The sequence below is a fragment of the Hemicordylus capensis genome, chromosome 16 (genome assembly GCF_027244095.1).
Source record: "Hemicordylus capensis ecotype Gifberg chromosome 16, rHemCap1.1.pri, whole genome shotgun sequence".
In the NCBI taxonomy this organism is placed as follows: Eukaryota; Metazoa; Chordata; class Lepidosauria; order Squamata; family Cordylidae; genus Hemicordylus; species Hemicordylus capensis.
In genome coordinates, this window is record NC_069672.1 from 6894773 (window position 1) to 6905545 (window position 10773).

At 48.0% G+C, this 10773-nt stretch overlaps 1 protein-coding gene across 1 annotated transcript in view; it reads right to left on the reverse strand.

The window, feature by feature from the left end:
- Nucleotides 1-2881, reverse strand: part of ZNF436 (zinc finger protein 436) — a 47547-nt gene extending 44666 nt beyond the window's left edge. Inside the window, exons 1-2 of the mRNA XM_053281350.1 lie at nucleotides 2760-2881; nucleotides 94-172 (exon numbers count right to left, since the gene is read on the reverse strand). The gene's annotated coding sequence lies outside the window, so the exon portion shown is untranslated. The remainder of the gene's footprint in view (nucleotides 1-93; nucleotides 173-2759) is intronic.
- Between the last annotated feature and the right edge of the window lie 7892 nt (nucleotides 2882-10773).

Consider the following 10773-nt stretch of genomic DNA (forward strand, 5'->3'; position numbering starts at 1 on the left):
TTTAAAGAGAGCAGTGTGAATAAAAGGAAAGCCATTTTCAAAGCGCTTATTGTGGCTGTGTTGCAAGGCATGGAATGCAAAAGATGCACGTACCTTGGGGTCGAGGCAGTGCGGTGTTTTATGGATCTATAGCTGCTGGACCGACACTCAGGCCTCCGTCTGCTTCCTTGTGCTAAGGCGGAAGATTGCAAAGCAGGAAAAAAACAGGCTGAGCAGTTTCAGCAACCGGAACTCACTAGACTACTTCAGCCACCCAGAGGCACGGCACGCCTACAGATGTGCTGCCCTTGGGACTCATCATTGTTGGATACACGCACAAGCATAAGCATGTCTACAAGCAGCCCTGGAAAAGTCCCCTGTTTTCTCACAATCTGTGGGGGGCGGTTGGCTGGAGGTGGTGGAGAAAGACACAGCAGCATTTTGCCGTCCCAGACTGGTGGCCACATGTCAGCCGTGGGAAGCCGCTTAGACCAGAGTTCTTGAGAGGGCTTTGCTGGGCTTCTTGGGGATGGTTCTTGGCAACTTTCCATTTTTAGAAATCTTTTGATTCAAATTACATATATAGCTTTAATTTCGAATGCAATGTTGGGCCACCTCACTAATTGGCTCTGCTGCCCAAATGAAAACTTCATAGAATTTTTGGATTGGGGAAACCTTAGAGAGCATCTAGTCCACCCCCCTGCTCAGTGGAAGAAAGGGCTGCAGCATTTCTGACAGGGGCCACCCAGCCTTCCCTCTGCTCCCCAGCCAAGGAGGGTCCCCCACAAGCAGCCTGTTCCACTAACTCCAGCTGCTAGCTCTGTAGCCAGCTGCTGCCTGTCCCAAGACAGAGGGGAGGGCAGGGCTGATCTGATACCCATTCAAGGTAAAGTGTGCCGTCAAGTCGATTTGGACTCCTGGCACTCACATGTTGTACCCCAACAAAGAGAGGTTCTTTTTCTGGGTCAGCGAGCCAAACATATCACCAGCCGTGAAGGTTTCAAAGGCTTTATTTTGCTCTATAGTAGCAAAAGGTCTTGGCCAGCTCTTGCTCAAATCCAGGACCCCAAACATACACAAACATGATATATTTATAGTTTAGGAGTCACATACATAGGTACTGCCCATCTTCTTTGTCTGTACTTTCTGTAAATTTCCAGCTAACTTCTGCGCATGTATCTGGGTCAGTGCATAAACATCTTCTTATCTTATCTAGTTTCTCCTGGCCCTCGTTTACACGGCCAAACAACTCCTAATTTGGTGTTTCCTAGCAGGGTCGGACTGGGGGCACTGAGAGGGCAGGGGAATGTATGTGGGGAGGGCGCCAGGTTTTCAGCAGAATGGGTGGGTTTCACCATACTGTTTTTGTTTCATTTAATAATATATATATTTTTGTTCACTGTTGATATCTGACCTCTGTTTTCTGTTGCTTATAGGTTAGTATAAATGCTTCAAATGAAGTATCATTTGTAACTCCTAAGAAAGCACAATTCTATGCCAATAAAGTAGTTTGGATATATGTGTTCCTATGTAGCCCAGTTCCTGCAAGATAGTTAGAAACGGAAGTGGATGGCATCTTAATTCACTCTATGAGTAACTCGATACTCTCCCCTTCAGTCCTACAATAGCACTGTTTTAAGCTCTCTCTCCCCACCAGTTTCCATGAGATGTCTGCCCTCCCACCAATGTTCTCTCTAATTCTTACCATCAGTGAGCAGAAAGGACTTTGTTCTGGGCAGCACTATCAAGGCAGTGTGTGCACATCACTCGCGTGCTTGCTCTCTCTCTCTCTCTCTCTCTCTCTCTCTCTCTCTCTCTCACACACACACGTGTAAATAATGCGCCACACACAGTGTGGTGCACAAAAACATTTTCTCTCACCTCCAGCCCCCCACCTCTGGCTCTGACTTTACAAGAAGTAAGGTCTCCAGGATAGCTGAGAAGAGCTAAGTATCTGCCTCTCAAGCTATATTATTTATGGCATATAGAAGAACAGACTCATTTCTCATGGGGTTATGAAATCTCATGGCTCCTCTCAGTCCCTTACAGATACATTTATACACATGCTACATGGAAGATGCTGAAAGGCATGATCTCATACTGCTTGGGAGATGGCAATGGTCAATCCCTCCTGTATTCTACCTAAGACAACCTCATGGCTCTGTGGTCACCAGAAGTAGACACCAACTTGATAGCACACTTTACCTTTACATGTCCAGAACTGAATGAGGAGTGTGTGTGTGTGTGTGTGTGTGTGAGAGAGAGAGAGAGAGAGAGAGAGAGGTATATTCTTTAAACTAAGGTGTAACATATAAATAAGGTATTCATTTCATAGCAATTCACTGGCCAGCATGAACAACCACCTTCACAAAATTTTTCTTACTCCCCTCCATCTCATCATTGAAACTTAACTTACACAAGATGGCTTTTTAATTTGTGCCAATTAATCTCAATTTTGTGCATCCATTCATGATTAAGCAGGCAAAACACTCAAGTAGTCCTTGCTCCTTATTTCCCGCCTTTAAAAAATAGTCCCTACCTATGCTTGTAAATTCTACTCAATTAACTCAAAACAATCATACTGAAAATGAAATTGAACATTATACTGCATTAAGCAATTAAAACATACTGCATTTTTGCCCTGGATTCTACAGGCACTGCATGTTTTGCATTCAATACACTGCCATCCCCAGAATCGCAGACACAGAGTGATTTGATGCCAGATATCTCCCCATTTCACAAAACATCCCCCATATGCACCCCCTCCATTTTTTGCTTACTGATTTTGAAATATGAATGATAAAGGATGCTTCCTCTTTGAAATGTGCCTGTGCCTGTGTCCTTGCTCCCCGTGTCTCCTTTCTACAGAGTCTAGCCCAGAGAGCAAGCAAGGAGTCCAGCTAGTGGGAGGAGGAGAGCCTCTTTCTACGTGGCTCTGCTCGGGGTTAACATAGCCCAGCGAGCTAGCAATAGTTAACAAGTGACAAGAGTCCCTTTGTTTTGACTGGTTGACTTGTTGATTGACTGAGCAGAGGGCACTTGGGCATCAGGGAGAACAAAGGGAAGCCCTAGTCCCATACACACACCCCACCCCGCCCCACAAGTTGTTGTTGTTTTAAAATGTTTTTACATTGTTAATTGTCGTTATAGTGTTTTTAATTTGTTTCAACTCATTACTGTTTTAGTGGTTTGTTTTAATTGTAAACCACCCTGAGCCAAGGGAGGAGAGCTGGTCTTGTGGTAGCAAGCATGACTTCTCCCCATAGCTAAGCTGGGTCTGCCCTGGTTGCAAATGAATGGGAGACTTGATGTGTGAGCACTGCAAGATATTCCCCTCAGGGGATGAAGCCGCTCTTGGAAGAGCAGAAGGTTCCTCCCTGGCTTCTCCAAGATAGGGCTGAGAGAGATTCCCGCCTGCAACCTTGGAGAAGCCGCTGCCAGTCTGTGAAGACAGTACTGAGCTAGATGGAGCAATGGTCTGACTCAGTATATGGCAGTTTCCTATGTTCCATTCTGGAAGGGCAGTATATCAATCAACCAACCAACCAACCAACCAAATAAATAAATAAATAAATAAGAAGTCTGTCTATCTTCTCAATCCACTTCAGAATCGGCAGCCTGCCTGCCTGGCTGCAGATTCCCTGCCCTGAAAGAGACAGGCAGGCACTGCGGGGATGCAGGAGAGGGTCAGGGCTCAGGCTGAGGGCGGGGTACACTCTTGGAGCAGGGCGCACAGCACAGGCAAGATTCCTGGCTGCCCTGCAAGAGACAGGCCAGTGCCGGCAGCAACAGAGGTGGGAGGGGGAGGTGACAGCAGGAGCATAGCAAGGTTGGAGGGGGCCCAGAGACAAGATTTTAAAATGCCCCCCCCCCCCCAGTGAAGCTCGGCTCATGCAATAAAGAAATCTTAAATGAGGCTGAATAGTGGTCACAAAAAGCACGCAATAGAACATCATCCTAAATTATTTTTTTTTAAGATTTTGTAAATTGTGGAGGATGCAAGTCATTTAATGGTACTAGAGAAAGACCTGCTGTTCTGGTAGCTCCAGGTCTCAACACTCACGTCAATTTCGGAGGATGAATACAACTGAAGGAAGCCCGGGCGGGTGTGCGGCTGGGGGAGTCAGTCATGTGACTTGCCTCTACCCCCCCCACAAGGCAATGGGCCTCTGGACAATTGTCTTCCCTTGCCCTATTATAGTTACGCCCCTGGGTGACAGGCTGAGGGCGGGGACAGTCACACTGGGACGCACCGGGAATTTGCCTCCCTGCCCAGCAGGCCGGTCTGAGCCTGTTTCCTAGCCCCACTTTACATGGCCAGGTTATATGAAGGGTAACATGGCTTCGGTCTGGTTCAGGACTACACCACACAGAGCCCTGTGGTTGTCTTTGGCAGGAGGGGTTGACCATTGCCTCCTCCCGTTCAGTGTGAGATGATGCCTTTCAGCACCTTCCTAGATTGCTGCTGCCCGCTATAGTCCCAGCGGGGATTCGAACCAGCAACCTTCTGCTTTTTAGTCAAGCATTTCCCCACTGCGCCATTAGGTGGCAATGCCCATTTAACTTCCTTTAAAATATATATTTTAACTCCCACCCCAAGCCCACTAGCTGCTGCTGATCCCAGATGCAGGGGCAGGGGGGGGAGTAAGAGAAGAACCAAAATTGCGGGCCGGGGGTAGTGTCCCAGCACCACTTGTAGGACTCCAACTTCAGCTAAGCTATAACATAAATGCTTCCCAGCCAGGGCCGGATTAAGCTAGTGTGGGGCCTGTAGCATATGTTATGAAGGGGCCCCAAATTTTTTAAAAATGCACATAAATATTAAAACATAAATTATTTACTTGCATAGTAAAGTATTTCAATTTTTTCATTTGCCTAGTGCCCCCCCCCAACCACCCCATGCCTCCACTCAGCTGAGCCAGCCAGTCAACAGACTTTGCAAAACACACATACACACACACCCCACACACTTTTGTGACTCCTGACCATGGGTTCTCCTTTGGAGTTATTTTCACAAAGAGAAAGGGGGTGGGGAACAAAACTCTGAATGTTTAAATTAAAAGGTTTTCAGGAATTCTGTACTTTGAGAAATCTGAACCTATCAGCAATTTTGGCACACAACAGTGGATGTTTGATTCCAATGTGTGCAGAACATATTGGATCCCAGCAGTCATCACATTAAAAGGGCCATTTGACAATATTAAGAATATATGTTTAACCTCTTGTGCAAGCCTGACAGGAAAGCAGATGTATATTTAAAATAGTTGATGCATTGCAAATGAATGTGATTATGATGAGGTGCATTAGCAACTTCCATGAAAACAGAAGTATCCCAAAGACAATCTTTTGGCAGGAGGCACAGCCTCTTTCAATCTAAATTACACTAACATGCTTAATATTAAAAGGAGGAAATGCACAAATCATTCAGTGCAACCCTAAGCATGTTTACTCAGAAGAAAGTCCCACTGAACTCAATGAGCCTTACTCTCTAGTAAGTGTGTTTAGGTTTGCAGCCTCCGTTTATCTTTGGACAATTTCAACGGGCATCCCAATGTAAAGCTAATGAAGTTGGCAACGCAGCAGTAGTTATTTCAGTTGTAGAGGAGAGGAAAGGAAAGGAGCTCACCTTAAATTTGGCAGTTCCTTGAAAAGCAATGATCACAAATTCCCTCTCAACAGCACTAGATACTAAAGGAGGATATAAGTGACCTTACTCAACAAGACCGTGATATAAGCTCCTCTCAATTGATCCACTAAACTTTGAGACTCCTTTTGCCCTGCATCTGAGTTACTTCTGGCTTTCTTTTCCTCTTAAAGGTCCATGTTCTCATTGTTTATCTTTACCCTCTCCCAGTCAGTCGGAAAACGCTGGCAACATTCAACTATCATCTTCTTTAGCTTCCTTTCTTCCATTAATAGTTAGTTGTTTTTTAATCTGAACTGCTTTTATTTCTTTTACTCTCTGTGTGTATGTTTTTTAAAACTTTTACAGTTTAAACAAATAAAGACCAACTCCCTTAAGTTATCTTTGAGACCCCTTTGCAAGCTATCTGTTCCTATTGTTGTTCTTACTGCTCCCTCCCGTGCTGCTTAACATAATAGATAAACCCAATCAACACCATGGTGCCAGGAAGACCTTGCTTAAATGCCCTCGAGCTAGGCGAGAGACCGGGCAGCAGCAGGCAATGAGGAGAGTCAGCAGAGAGCACCAAATAGAGAGCAAAAGAAGGGGCAGATGTTCAAGCCAGGCGTGCGGGGCCCTAGAAAATGCGGGGCCCGTAGCAAATGCTACATTTGCTACTATGTTAATCCAGCCCTGTTCCCAGCTGTTGGAAGAAGGAGTCACTAACCTTCCAGCAGCAGGGTTTCCTTCAGACGCCTCTGGCAAGAAGATCTGTAATTGTCTGGCCAGAAACCTCCGTTCCTGCTGGTTCCCTTCAAAGTCCCCACCAGGAGGTGGGTGGGAGGGAGGAGAGGAGGGAAGAGAGGAGAACTGATCCCCGCCTAGAGACCTTTGTGCGGACTCAGCCTGAAATCTCCTGGGAAATCCATTCCCTCCAGGCATTTCTCCATTCCTCTCACGTGCCCCCGCCAGGCAGGGAGGGAGCCCCTTAGAAAGAGCCAAGACATTTGCATCAGGGTCATTTCTCCATCTGTGCTCCTGGCAGAGAGAAGAGGCCACTTGGCTCTGAGTTATCTCTTTCCAAACCGGAGGAAACTAGCTCCAGAGCCTAGGCAGAGTGTAGACCCCAAAATTAGAAAGCAAGGAGAGAGAAATCCCAGTCGCAGGAGGGCTGACTGAAATAAAGCAATTGCTTTGGCTACCAATAGGAGAGGAGAGCTGGTCTTGTGGTAGCAAGCATGACTTGTCCCCATAGCTAAGCAGGGTCTGCCCTGGTTGCATCTAGAAGTGTGAGCACTGCAAGATCTTCCCCTCAGGGGATGAAGCCGCTCTGGGAAGAGCAGAAGGTTTCAAGTTCCCTCCCTGGCAGCATCTCCAAGATAGCACTGAGAGAGATTCCTGCCTGCAACCTTGGAGAAGCCGCTGCCAGTCTGTGAAGACAATACTGAGCTAGATAGACCAAGGGTCTGACTCAGTCTATGGCAGCTTCCTATGTTCCTACATTTTGGCAGAGAGAGATGGTGATCTCCCAGAAGTGTTTGCTGGTGCTCCAAGGCAGCCTCAAGGAGAGCACCCAAAGTGAAGTGCCTCTAACCCAGGGGTCCCGGGGGGAGGGACGACTCCAAGGTCTCCCTGGGCTCTTTGGCTCATGAATGGCCGCCTTAAAGGGCAAAGGGAGCTGAAGACAAAACGAGAAGGCAGACAAGGCAGATGGCTTGCCACAAGTCCCCCCATGCAGCAAATGCTTGGATGGATGGATGGATGATGGATGGATGGGTACCAGTGCGCTAACTGCTAGGCTCCCCCCTCTCTCTAGCTGAGGTTTGCTGCCTTTGTTGCAATAGTGGGAGGGAGCTGGGGTGGGCACAATGAGGAGGGGGGAGGAGGAGTTTCATTTGGGGGGCTCAGCCAAAGAGCCCCCCGAAGCAGGAGCTGCACCTGTTGGAGAGCTGCCTGCAACATCTCGCTCTGAAAGCCCTCGCTGGCGGAAGGAAGGCCTGGCTCAGAGGTGCTGCTAGGGTCACTGCTGATGCCCTGCCTGGGGTGGGGGGCAGATGCAGCCGGAGGCTTCTCCCCCTGGGCTGGAGGGCCCAGCATTCCCAGGTTAAAGCGCAGAGGTGAGCCTGGCTGGGAGGAAGAAGAAGCTGTTGCCTGTGTGAGGGGAGGAGGGAAAGGGAAGGTCCTCGTTTCCTGTTCCCCACGACCATCTGTGCCCTCCAAGCAGAACTCACCACCCCAGCTAGCTCTCAGTGAGTTCCCGCGCTGTGCAGGGATTTGAACCCAGCTCTTCCCATTTCTAGTCCCACCATGTCTCCGAGAGCTAGACTGGCTGGATTAAAGCTCCCACCATCCCTGAACGTTGTGGCAGGGGATGATGGGAGGTGTAGTCCACGACCATCCAGGGGACCCACGGCTGAGACCCCCCCAAGCCTTGGCCCCTCTGACCCTACAGGACAATTTTCCATTTTATGCCCCTCGGCTCCCCACCCACCCACCCCCGCCCCCAACTAGGGTTGCCATATTCAAGCTTCCCACATCTGGGTGGCTTAATTTGCACATTATGCAAATTATGCGGCAACTAATTTACATTCTATTTCTATATTTATTTAACAGATTTTGTATACTTTCCCCTCCTTCTCTGCCCTCCCATGTGATCGGATCCAGAGTAAAATCCAGGCAAGGCATTTGACATCCATGTAAATCCAGGTGGAATTTAGCAGCCGGGTGGAAGAGCCAAAATCCGGGGGCTGCCCTAAATTCTGGAGGACACGGCACCCCCCCACTTGCTATGGATCATGGCCAGGCGAAAACAGTCATCAAACAGACACTGAGTGCCAGGCTGACCTAGGCAAGGTTCCATCCTTCCTATCCTCGGAAAGGTTCAGCTACTCTGCCTCCCCACTGCATACCTGTTGCTGCTAGAAATCCCAAGCCACAGAAGGGCTCTCCCCTCCGCTGTAAGGTAAAGGTAAAGTTGTGCCGTTGAGTCAGTGTCAAGTTCTGGCAACCACAGAGCCATGTGGCTTTCTTTGGTAGAATCCAGGAGGGGTTGACCATTGCCTCCTCCCACGCAGTGTGAGATGATGCCTTTCAGCATCTTCCTATATCGCTGCTGCCCGATAGAGGAATTTCCCATAGTCTGGGAAATTGGAAGGCAAATACAGAAAGATCCCAATTGCAGAGACTTTGTCCCCGTGACACTGGAAAGGTAGAAACCACAGAACATGTACTCCTCTTTCCCCCCTTTTACGGAGACATTTGGGCCAAGCTTATATTTCCGCTACTTTGCAAGTACCCTGGCTGCCCAAAGCCATGTCTCTACCCAGTTGTTGCTTCTGGAGGAAGTCCCAGCCTTCATGAATCACACTGCCAAGCTCTGTGTGGCAACGTGTAGGATCTGCCGGGTCGTGACCACTAGGCCATTCCCTTCCATCAGCTCTGCATAGCTTTAAACCGCTGATGATTTTATCTTTTTTAGTGTTCCTATTCCTATTTAGACGCCTTGTTATATACCCCATTTTAGCCACCGTTTTTTGCATTTTATATATTTCACATTTTATATAATCTTTTAAAATACAGCTGTTTTATAATCTCACAGCTACTCTCTTCTCTAAAAGCAGCTTTATACTATTAGGTAAAGTTGTGCCGTCAAGTTGGTGTCGAATCCCGGTGACCACAAAGCCCTGTGGTTGTCTTTGGTAGAATACAGGAGGGGTTGACCATTGCCTCTTCCCACACAGTGTGAGACGATTCTGCCTTTCAGCACCTTCCTATATCGCTGCTGCCCGATAGAGGGGTTTCTCATAGAGATTTGAACCGGCAACCTCTGATGTGCTAGTCAAGTCATTTCCCTGCTGCGCCATTAGGTGGCTTTTAGCTTAAGTATAAAGGTCTGCATGAAAACAAAATGTGTCTAAAGGGTGACTCCTCAGTGTAAATAATCACATCTCCAGGCTGAGGTCTTTCCTTTACCCTTTACACAAATGTTGTTTTCATGCACAACTTTACACTTAAGCTAAAAGTCACCCAATGGCACAGCGGGGAAATGACTTGACTAGCAAGCCAGAGGCTGCCGGTTCAAATCCCCGCTGGGATGTTTCCCAGACCATGGGAAACACCTCTATCGGGCAGCAGCAATCTAGGAAGATGTTGAAAGGCATCATCATCTCACGCTGCGCGGGAGGAGGCAATGGCAAACCCCTCCTGCATTCTACCAAAGAAAACCACCGGGCTCTGTGGTCACCAGGAGTCGACACTGACTCAACGGCACACTTTACCTTTATACTATTAGAGTAGTAATTTTAAAGTAATGTAGTTTTATGGTTTCATAATTTGTTTTTGGTTTTTTGAATAATGCTCTCCTGTTCTATCTAATGATGGTCTTGGACTGTAATAAAGATGATTGAACTCACGCCCTTGCCCCATGCCAAAGGAAGAACGGGGAGACCTGACTAACTATCCAACTATGTAATCATGCAGGGCCTTTGCCTGCCAGGTGATGGAGGAAGTAACCCAGGTGTATCCCCCGCCAGTCACTGGGGATCTCATCAAGCATTATCTTTCTGTTTTCAAGCTCATCGCAACGACCAGTCTTGTCCTGTTCTTGGGGAGCTGCTTCTGCTGAAACGCCCTCTTTGGGCATATTTTTAAAGGTACAGGCGCCCTGTCCGCTGTTCCATCTGGTTCCCTTGCATGGGGTTCGGATCGGAGCTTAGACACAAGGACTCAGTGCACCCCACCTCAGCCGGCCACTCGCCCACTGAGGTGAAGCCCTGCGTCTGCCTGTAATGTGAGCTGGTCTTGTGGTAAGCAAGCATGACTTGTCCCCTTAGCTAAGCAGGGTCCACCCTGGTTGCACTTGAATGGGAGACTAGATGTGTGAGCACTGTCGGATATCCCCACAAGGGGATGGGACCGCTCTGGGAAGAGCATCTGGGGTCCCAAGTTCCCTCCCTGGCAGCATCTCAAAGACAAGGCTGAGAGAGACTCCCGCCTGCAACCTTGCAGAAGCCGCTGCCAGTCTGTGAAGACAATACTGAGCGAGATAGACCAAGGGTCTGACTCAAGATATGGCCGCTTCCTATGTTCCCTTGCTGTGGATGAAAAAGAAAGTTATCATGACGTTCTTGCCTGGTAAAAGTATGGCATCATTTTTTGTTCCTTCTTTTAAA